Source organism: Protopterus annectens, chromosome 6.part1 (assembly GCF_019279795.1).
Source record: "Protopterus annectens isolate FY-2018-M chromosome 6.part1, PAN1.0, whole genome shotgun sequence".
Lineage (NCBI taxonomy): Eukaryota > Metazoa > Chordata > Ceratodontiformes > Protopteridae > Protopterus > Protopterus annectens.
In genome coordinates, this window is record NC_056738.1 from 53616646 (window position 1) to 53630214 (window position 13569).

Sequence of the window (13569 nt, forward strand, 5' to 3'; positions counted from 1 at the left end):
GGCATCATTTTAGTATATGTATGTGATTCAGAGTATGGTGTCAGTCCCTAGGGCCCCTAGTTTGTCAATACATGTGCTATGCATTGTCTCTTGGCCAAGGCCAGGCCATACTGGGCATGCCTACATCTGCCTATAGGTAGAAGCTCAGGGGGTTCCTCCTCTGAGTCCTTCTGTGGGTGTGGCTGTGGGGACCTAGGCACTGGTGGAGAGCTGTGTATCCCTTCCCTTTGCTGATCCTGCTGCAGCTGTTTCTGCAGGATCATATTGTGTATCATGGCACATACTGTGAACATTTGTGCATATGTGGCTGGAGAGTACTGCAGGGTTCCACCTGATATAGCAAGGCACCAGAATCGTGACTTTAGTAGCCTATGCTCTATGATGTTCCTAGTTTGTGTGTGTGCCTCATAATGGCATTCTTCAGTAGGTGTTTGTACATTTCTGATGTGTGTCATCATCCCCGTTTCCAGTGTGTAGCCAGCATCCACCATTGAATGGCCATATGAGATGTCCTCCCTAGCAAACATCTGGTACAGCTGTGATATGGGAGTCATGATAACTGCCAGGGCTGATAGCACACATATTAATGATTAAGTCCTGAGCATTGCACATGACCTGGCAGGGATAAACATTGCGGTTGACGTAGACCTACCCTCCTCACAGAGTGGTGCCTTGATGTGTACATGAGTGCAATCTATTGCACCCAGTACCTCAGGGTAGTGTGCTACATGGTAGAAGAGATGCATACCTCATGGGTATGGAGAAAATAATTGTGCTCACTGGCATGTGGTACCATGGCATCCAGGAACTGGTGGAATACCTTGGATGCTGATGCCTGTGAGACCCCCATCATGTCCCCAGTTAGTCTTTGGAAAGTACCTATAGCTAGTATCCTAAGGGCTACACATACCTTTGTTTCTCCTGGGATGGGTTCCCATCTGTTGGCTCTGGGTCTGAGTTGAGGGTGGCAGAACTCAGTGAGTTCATGTAGTATGTCCCTGTCCCCCCTGTAGCGCTCTACAATCTCCAGCTCATGTAGCTCCTGAAAGGTTATCCTGGGCCTGAACACCTTTCTCCTTCTCAGTCTAGGACTACTGTCAGAAGCAGCAGCAGCAGCACTGACCTCAGCATCCAGCACATACACATGCAGCAGACCTGCAGCAACCCCTAGCATTCTGTCAGGTAAAATTCCCAGTCTTTGAAGTCTGTACTCCACTGGTGCAGATTATGGGAGAAAAATCAGATTGTAGGGTGTATGCATTCTTTATAGTGCTCTGCCAAGGCACAGCCTGTGTGATTGGCTACCTATGATGCATTCCACCTGCCAAGTACATCATTAAGGGTTTTTAATGGCCTAGTTTCAGTGCAACAGGATTCATCATATTTAATATAGCATTGGCTTTCCCAGGATCTTTTTTTGTGACGGCCTTCCCTGCTTAGCAGTGTGGCAGACCACGCTAACCCGCTCCACAAATATAAGCAATGCTCAGCAGTCAGTAGGCACACCCCCATGGCTGAGCACAATCACCACAGCTGTGCTCTACACAAACACACTGAAACACATTGAAACACACTGAGGCATGCATCTCTGAGCTAAACAAAGCTTAGCAGTCAATTGACACCCCCCCCCGCTCAAAACAGCACTGCATTGCTCAAACAGGCACCACTGAGCTCCAATGAGCTTAAAGGACTCCGGACATACCTCCTTTTGATGTCAGCTACTTTTTCTGTGGACACTAACATGGTTCTTTGCCTACACAGATGGAATCTGCGGACACAGTACCTTATTTGTGCTATTCAGTAAACCCAGCTCATTTGCACAGAGATCCCTGTATAATACCTGGAAACTTCATGGCTCCAGGCCCTGCCTCCTTAGCAGCCACAGCCGTCTACCATTGTACATACTCAACACAGGGTCTTCTAATGCATTAGTGTTGCATACTACTAAATCCTGGTTTCAGCTGTTTTTATTTATTTATTTATTTATTTTTATAACAGCATGTTTGCATACTGCGTCGTGGCGTTGAAACATTCCCTGATTATAAAAAAAAATTAAATTAATTTACATTATTTTCCATAAGGTTTTGGACACATGGTGAATAGTTTTGCACATATCTGTGTCTACTACACTATTTTTGCCATTGTAAGTACATTTTTACAGCCCCTCATGTTCGTTTTACATCCTGTACATGGAATTTTTCCATGTACATTACAGACACCAACACAGGGTCTGCAGGACTGACTTTCTGCTTGCTGGATCACTCTACCACCCTAATTTGCATGCAATTCACCTACTTATGAGTTGATTTGTATGCCATGGACAAAGCCATGTTCACACACACGTGCACACCCCTCAGCACTGTTTACTGGATTGCACTTCTTCTTACTTCCTTGTAAGCACTGTGCCACCATGCCTACATGGAAGAAAGTATGTGTAGGCTTTATTAAATTCCCCCCCACAGTTCTAATATATTCATAACACAAGCATCTCACACAAATCATTTTGATATTCACCAATGGCATATAATTATTTACAAAATTCCACATAGCTGTGCTGGCAATATTTCCCTTTGTCACAGAGACAACCAGAGTGTAGGGATAAATTTGGCCTGTTAGCAAGGATCCCATTTAGGACTGAATGTTTATTTGATGTTTTGTTTACTCTAGTAAATGTTTGGATCATTTGTGAGTAACTGTGTAGGTTAATGTTGTCAGAGCAATTTTGAGAGTTACAGCAGAGCCAGTCCACATTAAAGTCACCCATTATAATTGTTTCCTGAAGGAGGGCTGTGGCTGTCCAATTTAGGATGTGTTCTAGAGTAGTCAGATTGTTCCCGTGTGGGATGTAAGCTCCCTCTATGTTCAGATGTTTCTTTGGATTAATTGTTAGTTTAGTAAACAGTATTTTGGTGCTGTTAAAGTTTGAGATGGTTAGGTCTAGAGTTTCTAAATTCAGATTGCTTTTGCATAGAAAGCAATACCACCACCTCTTTTCTGTTATCTATCTAGCCTTTCTATGTTGTATCCTGGGGGAAGTCTGGTTTTAGCCAGGTTTCTGTTATATGGGCTATATCTGGACTATATAGAGCAAGGGTACCATGCAATTTTTGAATTTTGTTCAAGATGCTCCTGAGATTTGTATTAAGTAGTAGTAAGTCCATACCTTTTCTGGGGAGGGTTAATAGTTGTTGGGGATGTTTGGGGTGTGAAGATCTAGCTGGGTTGCATTTGTTTGAAGGCCAGGGTTGGGGTAAATGTCCCCACTAAGTATGAGCTGCAATGCAGTGTGAACTATACATTTTAAGTAATTTAATATAAACTTATTCTATTTCTGTGTAACTTTATGGTAATATTGATGTGAAAGTAAGGTAAATAGCACATGGTTTATTTTTTGGGATTATAGATAGTTGGTGCTTTTATTAAATTTGTGTGTTTTAATTGTAATAGGTCTGCAGAGGGTAGTGTATGTAAAATGTGTGTTGTTAAGTTCGGTATGGTAAGAGGTTATGTGAGCTGTAATACATAGAAACAGTAGGATTATCATATTGCTTACTACTAATGTTTCACATCTGTCTGAGTGAAAGTAATAATGTTATGGGCAGGTAGGAATACTTGTTAGTTGTAATTGAGTTTTGATATGTGGGGATTTAAAATATTCTTTTGTCCATGTATGGCTTATTGCACTAAAAGAGGTAAAGTACCAGGTAGTTAAGTAAGTGGAGTGTAATATATGGGAGTTAGTATGATACAGTTTAAATGGATAATTGGAATGATATAAATTTGGATTTATCTTATCTGTTATAGGATTGTTTTACTTTGAGGGAGTGGGTATTTGGGAATAAGTATAGGCATAGCAGGGGTGGGTGGGAAACTGGGGTAGGATAGTGGAGCAGAGAAAGCCTGAACAAACTGAGGGTGAATCAAGCATGTAGAGCCAGTCAGTGTGCTTGTCACCAAAAAAAAAGAAAAAATCAACAAAATTGTCTGGCTTGAAGGGAGGTTAGAAGTTTAAGGAACTGTAGTTCATTGGTATTTTTTTAAGCAAGTAGATTTTACCTATTTGTAAAAAAACACTCTGGAGAAATTGTAATGAACTGTAGTAATCACAAAATCATTCTAGGGTAATTTTATATCTTAGTATTATACACTAGCAAGAGCTATGCTGAGAAAAACTACAGCTATAGGTAATTCAGCTTACTATTTTACCCCAAAACATCTAAGAGGAGACAAATACACTTTGAGCTTATTTGTCAGATTTTGGGAGAAATAAAACAGAAATGGATGATATCATCCCTAGGGTGTGCACTCCAAATACCCTAATAACAAGCCAGTTAATTAATCAGAGTCCGGAATGTGACCAACACTGATTTTTTTTTATGCTGTGAGTTTCTTTCTTCCAACACTTTACATTTCCTGGGCACTTGGCTGGGTTCACCAAGTACAATTAAAATAAATTACAGCTGAAATACTGGGTATTTTTAGGGACAGTTGTTAGAGTTAGTGTACTGTAAAGAAAAGGTATAGAATGAATATGTTTGCTGATACTTACACTAGTAAAGCTCTCTTTAAACAAAAACCTGTGCTCCTGACTTACTCTAAGTACCTCGTGTGACAGCTATGGCATAATACATTATCATTATGTAAACTCTTAGCAGTATTTAAGTAAATGGAACAACCAAGACTTGCAGTAAAATACAGAGATATACATACAGATAAAATCAGGAAGCTTAAATACTCTATGCAGTTCTTATGGGATATATGCTACAATATGATATACTTATGGAAACACTATCAATATTATGTGAAAAGAACAATCAAAGAAAAAACCTTGCAGAAAAATTAGGAGAACTGAAACATATAAAATCAATTAAAAGCTAAAACTCAATCCTGTAGGATGCTAATAACATTCCAGTTTACTTACAATAATGATGTAACCAACACTGCAATCATTAAACAAGTAAAACCTTGTTAAGTTTCTTAAAAGGGCATGTACATTATAAATGTAAAACCTAGGCTTAGAGATAATTACTAAAATTGCTGCATAGTTGTTTTAGTAGTATAGAGAGTTATAACATCAGCATTTCAGAGAAGGCCCTTTAATAAGCATGATAGTTGGTATACAGTCAGGATACACAATTATATATCATTGCCCCTTATGTCAACAAAAAATTCAAATAGGAAAGAACAATAGCTGTTAATTGCTATTAATATTGTAAGTCCTGCACTTCAGCAGCATACAATTTAAGGAGCACTGAGAAACTAGCAAGAATACTTACTTGGGGAGCACACAGGACCAGCAAAGAGAAGAACAGTATCTGGTTTATTTTTAAAAAATGGTGCCCACATTTCAGCAGGTTTAAATAAAGTAGCTGGGTATCTTCGGGGGAGGGGGAAAGATTACTTCATTGGTCAGGTGGGAACTGATTCTTATAGGGGAAGATAGCAACAGCTATAAGGAGAAAAACTACAACTACAGGTAATTAAGCTTACTGTTTTACCAAACAATTAAGGGGAGACAAATACAATAGACCTTATTTGTCAGATTTTTTTGGGGGGGGTGGGAGATAAAACAGGAACTGCTTGATATCATCCCTGGTCATATGCTTTCCAAATACCCTAATAACAACTAATTACAGTCCTAGCTGTGAACTACACTGATTTTTTGATGCTGTAAGTTTCTTTCTTCCAGCACTTTACATTTCCTGTTCACTTGAGTGGGTTCACTGAGCACAGTTAAAACGAATTACAGATGAAACACTGGATATTTTCAGGGATAGTTGCTATAGTTATTGTAATTTATTTTTTGATACTGTAAGTTGTTTTCCTCCAGGACTTTACAATTCCCAGTCACCTGAGTGAGTTCACTGAGCACAGTTAAAAGAAATTACAGCTACAATACTGGATATTTTCAGTGATAGTTGATAGAGTTATTGTAATTGATTTTTTTGATGCTGTAAGTTTCTTTCTTCCAGCACTTTACATTTTCTGTTCACTTGAGTGGGTTCACTGAGCACAGTTAAAAGAAATTATAGCTGAAATACTGGATATTTTCAGGGCTAGTTACTGGAGTTAGTGTAATGGGGAGCACACAGGACCAGCAAAGAATAGAGCAGTATCTGTTTTATTTAAAAAAATGAGGTGCATTGCAGTCTAAAACTCTAAAACTAGCAACAACTTCCAAATGTAGTTAGCAGATTTTCCACAATTTAAAAAAAAATACTCAAAATAAAAGCACCATCTATACTAGGCATTAGAAATAAAGACAAATGTACTCATCCTCTTTAACATAAATAAAACATAAGAGAGTGTTGCCTGTTCTGTAAATATCCTAAAATAATGAATACATTGTTAGAATAAACTGCAGAAAGTCTTCACAATCTGTGGAATAAAACAGACAGAGTATAGCAAACTAACATTGTTGTGGGAAAATATAATAAGAAAAGATAGGCCTCTTTCAAGAATGTGCTATACTTAAAGAAGAGCATTGATTTCAGTCTCTGAATATATATATATATATATATATATTTTTTTGTAAACAAATTGAATGTCCTTTTTTCTCTTTAAGCAATATGGGATATTATTTAAGGTCTGTCAGACAGTCAACTAAACATACACATCTTACTTTCAACTGAGTAGTGAGCTTCTTTATTTTTGTATATGGACTGGACAAACTATTAAATAGGTGAATAGAAGCTCTCATCATATGTGCAATCCCTTATTATTGAACCTGCAGAAATCCCATTTAGGTGAAACAATGAGAGTTAGGAGATGGGGAGAACCAGGCAAGATACAGAGAAATGTCATTCAGCATTAAAGACACAGGTGATGTGTTTCCTTATTTTTTGTTTCCATAGACTTTTTAGTTGAACAGAAGCCGTTCTTTTTAGGAGACGTCCTTAGTCTTGAGACCCAGTTCAGTAAAAAAGCAGGTCTTGGATCTGGCAAGCAATGGGCAAGCATACAGGAAAGGGGCTTTTTAACAGTAAGGAGCCATGAAAGGCAACTTTCTTAATTTTTTGTCCTAAACTTCATTACTGCTTTCCTTTCTGTTGTGGAAACAGGTTGCCATGAAGTTCCACTCAATATAGTTATCTCTATCACTATCCAAGTCGCTGTGTCTTACCCTTGGTCTACTCATTCTTTGTGCCAACCATTATGCTTAGTTGTCTAACTTTACCTCTTTTTTTCCTTCCTCTAGGTAATCATATGTGAATCAGACTGACTATCCTTGCATTATATTTGACTGTTTCACCATTTAGTTAACCTTTAAATTGATATGTCAATATGCTATGCATTCATTTTGTCTATTGTTTTTAGTTCAACTTCTATTTGTACAATTTGTCTCTGCAGTATATATATATATATATATATATATATATATATATATATATATATATATTATTATTATTTTGTTTTTATTTGAACTGCCATATGGGGCTTTTTCTCAAGGGCCTCCACTGAAAATGGGTCCCTAACCCAGTGTCCTTTCCCAGTCAACAAATGTCAATAAATGAATAATAAATAAATTCTGTTTGCAGAAACTTTATCTGGGTGAGTTAAAACCATTTTCTCAAAGAAAGCTTCTTTCAATTGAATAAGCAAACCTCCTGGTTCAGGAAAAAAAGCAGTGCTAGGGCCTGGGAACACTGGAGAAGCACACAGGAAAGAGGTTTTCAGCAGAGGAGAGACAAGTTTCCTTATTTTCATGTTCATACAAACTTTTCAGTAAGTAAACTGAAGCCTTTGCAAGAGAAGAACTCTGTACAAGTGAGCAGACTTCTCAGTTAGTTAAACAGCATCAAGTGTGGACGTAGGGTAACCAAACAATCTGTCTTGAAGAGTAACAAAAAAAAAACAGGAGAGGTGAGTTTCCTTATTTTTCTTCTTGCAAATACTTTTAAATGGGTGAATCAAACCCTTGTACTGAGGACTACTTGCTACTGTTGAGCCTGTAGGCTTCCTGTGTCAGTGAAATGGCAGACAGTGGGGGCTGTGAAGCACAGATCATACATACAGGGAAGGGATCTTTACCAGTGAAGAAACTGAAGAGTTGACTTTCCTTATTTTGTTTTGTTTGCACAGACTTCTAAGAGAATGAATGGTGGTTAATAAACAATGGATAGAAGAGGAATAAATAAGACATAACTCTTTGTAACAGTTTATTTCAGGTTGTAGATCATTTAATTCCTTTATTTTACATTGATCAAATGCAGAACTGCATATCATTCCATTCATTTATTTTACAATGATCAAGTGCCGAACTGTAGTAAATAATTTCACAATATAGCAGGAACGCACTTATATAGCCAAGAAAAGTGCCAAATATCAATCTATAGTACTTAATGTGTGCTAGAATGGCACTGCATTTAGTTTTCTGAGAGTTCTTCCAGACATTTAGGCTAACTACTTGACAGAAAGGTACAAAAAGTGGAGGTGTCTCAATTTACGTGAAAAATAATCACATCTTAAGGCTGGTCAAGCAGTATGATACACTTGAGCTCCTCCCTTACCATATCCTTGTGAGCTATAGGTCCCCTTTTATAACCCAGGAAATACATATGACTTATGTAAATTAAATCAAGTAATTCTATGTTCAACCCGACAGTAGCATAGCTAGGGTGAGGTGAGAAGGGCAACTGCACTAGATGCAGTGTTGGGGGATATGATCAGCCAATTCCTATCTCTGTTTAATGTAATATTGGCTTTTAAAAGCTGGTATTGCATTTATGTTCAAACCTGCATGCAGTAGCCTCCGTGTTTTGTCTTAACTGTAGCACTTGTTTGCTACATTGCAAGCAGTTTGCTACAGTTTGAAATTAACAAAAAGTTTTTAACTAAAACTTGAGAACTATTGTACTCTGTGCAGGCAGAGTATAAATTGTAGCAAGCAGCTTGCTACAGTTTAAAAGAAGAATTTTTTTTTAACTAAAATATGAGCACTGTATCCATACAGGCAGGGTATAGACTGTAACAACTGTTTTTCTACATTTGTCGAAAGTGGTTTGCTATAGTTTAACAGAAATTTTTTTAATAAAATGTCTATAAGGAGGGTCCTTAATGGCTGAAGTGGGGTGGAGGAGTGTGCTGTACATCTGGCCACCTGGTTGGTGTGCCACTAGAAAATCTTTAGTGGAAGAGATGGAGGCATGGATGCGACTGTAGCGATTGGCCCATTACAGTAAAGTTTTTTTTTTTTCTCTTCACTTGAAGCGCTGAGGTGGGGGGTGTTGATTCTTGGTATCAATACAGGGCACTGGTTGAGCCAGCTATGCTTCTGCAGCCCAACATTATAATTATGAGTGACTAAACTACCCCATATAAGCTGTGAATCATATATGACCTCAGACTTGCGTGCTCAAAGATTCCTGGACATAGTCCTCACAAATATGCTGGAAAATTGTACTAGCACAAGTGTAACGTCTTCACTGGTCAGGTCAGACCATATAATTATCTCTTTTGAAATAAAACTAAAACTTAGGACACCAGTTAACCCTGATACTTTTAGAAATTATTTGAAGGTTAACTTCCTACTTTTAAGTTACACACTGGCAAAATTTCAGAATGCCCAAACCCAGGGAACACTACTGCCTACATGAAGTTATTCACAAAAACTCTGAAAATTTATAGCTGAATAGAGGCAGTGTTACCTATCTGGAATATGCAGAGAACTAGCTCTAAACACAAGCCACCCAGGTGGAATTAAAACATCAGTAAATTGTATAACAAATAGAAGAAAATCATGGCCAAACATGGAAAGTGCAATATCCAGCAAGGTAAGAGTTACCTCATCAAACTAAATAAATAACTAAGGGGCTAAATAAGTCTAACAAAGGCAAATGTGGCATAAAAGTAGCCTCCATGGCTGAAAGCAACAACAATGCTTTCTTCAAGTATGTTCAAATCCTTAAAGGCATGGAAAGTGCAATATCCAGCAAGGTAAGAGTTACCTCATCAAACTAAATAAATAACTAAGGGGACTAAATAAGTCTAACAAAGGCAAATGTGGCATAAAAGTAGCCTCCATGGCTGAAAACAACAACACTGCTTTCTTGAAGTATGTTCAAATCCTTAAAGGCTAACACATGCAAAAAATAAATAAATAAATAAATGCAAATGGAGCCACCTATACTGATCCAGAGGATAGCAAATTCACCCCAAGCACCCCACAAAAAATAACCCCGACCACAGCTTCCCAGGTATCAATGGGGAGCACATCCTCAAAGCACACTCCAGAACCAAAATCACTGCATTAGTGGGACCTGATCATGTTCCAAGATGTTTCCTTAATAAAATGAAACATAAACTATGAGGCCCACAAGAAGCTCTAGCCTCCAAAAGGCATTGTCTCAAGTGAATGTAGGACTACAACTGTTATCCCTCTGCACGTGGGGGGCTATCATGGAAAATGACCTACTCATAAGCCTGACTAGTCTCATATGGATGGCCATGGAAAGAACTATCATGGAAATGATAAACAATAACATAGGAGACCTTCAGAGATTGGATCCAACCAAGTGTGGTTTCATCAAAGCTAGGTCATAGAAGATCACCAAAGGAACGGACAAAGGCAAAATGATATATACTGCCTACCTCGACCTGACCAAAGGATTTAAAACAATACCCCACTCAAGCATTGTAGACAAGCTCACAAAAGCAGATATCAACCCCCTTAACATAGCTAGGGCAGGGCGAGAGGAACAACAGTCTCTGGCAGAAAGTGTTGGGGGGGCAAGATCAGCTAATCCTAATTGCTTTATAATGTAATCCTGATTGCTCTATAATGTAAAACCAACTTCTAAAAAACAGTATTGCATTTATTGCATTTGTGGTAAAACCTAAGACCTGTAGCACTCCATGTGTGGTCCAAACTGTAGCAACTGCTTGCTACATTGTAGCAAACAGTTTGATACAGTTTAAAAGTAAAAACAAGTTTTTTTTTGTTAACTAAAGGTAGAGTGCTATAGCACTCCATGCAAGTAGGGTATAAACTATAGCAACTGCTCTCTATATTTTATATTTGTGACAAACAGTTTGCTACAGTTTAAAAAGAATGGCTTTTTTACTAAAGCATGAATGCTGAAGCTCTTTGTGCAGGGAGATACAACTGTAGCAGCTGTTTGCTGCATTTATAGCAAATAGTTTGCTACAGTTTAAAAGAAAAAAATGCTTTTTTAAAATAAAATATGTTAAAGTAGGGTTAGGGTAGGGCATAGAAATGGGACCTGAATGGCTGGTGCTGGAGGGAGGGTGTGTGTGTCATGCATCTGGCCACCCAGATGATGTGCCATTAGAAGGAATGACCATTTTTTTTCTGTTTTTGCTGGGCTGTGTAGATCTAACTATAATAAGCCAATCACTTAAGGTGTATTACAGTGAAGTGCTTTTTTTTTGGCTCTTCACTTGAAGAACTGAGGGGATGTGATACTTTTCATAACACTGTCCCAGGGAGCTAATTGAACCAGCTATGCTTCTGTCAGCCCCTACATATGTTGATAGCAAGCCTAGGGCTTGGTGCTAGGGCAACTCATTTTGTCATTTCCTTCTCAGAAGTCAAGTTCAGCATCTAAGGCCTCTGGCTGACCAAGTTCACTGATAATTGTAAATTAGGCACAGTCACATAATCCCCCAAAGAGACAAATATCTTACAAGAAGGTTTGATGCAGACTAATAATTGGGGCCAGAGTCATAGGTTAAAACTCAATGTCAAAAAATGCATAATAGCATTTTTCAGAAACACAACCACCCCTGGAAATTACTGCCTTGATAATACACCCCTAAGAGTTGACCTGTGATTTAGGGATTTTGGAAGAAATGTAAACAGCAAATTTACATTTAACAATTATGTCTCCACTGCAGCAAGGAAGCCATTCTACACTGCACAACGTATAAGCAAGATTGTGGGGTCTAGGTCCAAAGATATCATTGTGCCATTATACTCAGCTCTTATCAGACCAATCACCAAGTACAACACCCCCTGTAGTATGTACCTGACTAGGCATATAAAACAGGTGGACCACCTTCAGAGGTTCTTCACAAAAAGAATACATGATGTAGAAAATATATCCTATATGGACCACCTCAAAGCCTTTTCTATGTACTCAGTCTTGTAATGACTGCTGCGGGGCAATCTGTGCCTGGCCTCAAAGCCTTCAATGATCCAGACCTCATGGATCTGTTGCACATTTGTAAAACAATTATCATCAGAAACACCTGATCTAGGGATCTGAACTTCATCTGCAACATAAATATGACACGTTGGAGGGACAGGTACCTGTTTTGGAGGCTACCCTTTCTCTGCGAAAGGATTCCCTTCCATATGAAATGGATTTTATTCCTGCATGTATGGGTAATCATAAATTTACTCTTGGTCTGCCACCTGTGTCCCTATTAGAAAGCTAAAGCTTATAAAAGCTCAAACATTCATACCCAACTTATACCAGCTATAAGATAGGTGGTATCATAGCCTGTAAAATACAGTTGTGAAGTATGGCTAGGCTTAAAAAGATCCTTTAGGGTCATTAGCCTAGTAATCAGCTATAAAGCTATACAACAGATACAGCATATACCAAATAAATGCATGCTGTTCTGCTACAATTGTAGTGTGGCTACAGTTCTGAAGAGGATCAGAAGGTGACAGTCATGCACTTTGCAGTCTAATATTATATGTTTCATCCACATGAATGCCATCCTCATTATTCTTCCATAACTGTCCCCCACTCCTTCCACAGCTATAATTTGATTTTTTGCAATAGATCTGGCAAAATCCATTTGCCATTAATCAAAATTTCCTTCAATATTCCATTCTAAATAACCCGTATTACATAAAATAAATTATCTACCCTTTTCACATATTCTTCATTTTATTACTATAATACCCACTCATAACTATATTCTCAAAATATTTTCCTTCACACAACTTTTTCTAGAGTTTTGCAACTATTTTACTTGTTAAAAACATGGTCCATTGTCTCTGCCTTCCCAAAGAATAAACACAATATATTTCAGTTTTCTTTTTATATGGTATAATTCCCTTTGCTGGTAACTTATTTATTATCACTCTAAATAGGAATTCTTGGCACTCTCTTATCTTGGTACACATTTTTCCTGACTTTAATAGCTTAAATCACTTCTTCTAGTATATTTTCCCATGGCTTTACATAATAATATTGTTTCCTTACATTATTGTACCACATCATTCTGTCTTTCTTTATATTTTCTGTTAGTATTTATTATGATAAATTTTACTTTCTTCATTTACATACTCTCTTTCTTATTATCATCTTCCAGAATGTTTTGTCCTTATATTTAAACATTCTCACTATAAAATTATCATTCTTTTAATTTACCCACATTAATACTCTATACAAGTTTAAAGAAGCAGAATAAACCACTCGCTTTAATAACCCCAACCACATTTCATTTTCTGTCATATACAGTGCACCTCTTTTTACTGGGTTCATTCTTCAACCCCATATTAAAGAAAATGCCAGCTGCAATTTCTTTTTCACATTTTTTTGAAATCATATAAACATTTGACATATGTGTTATTTTTTCCATTAATACTGATTT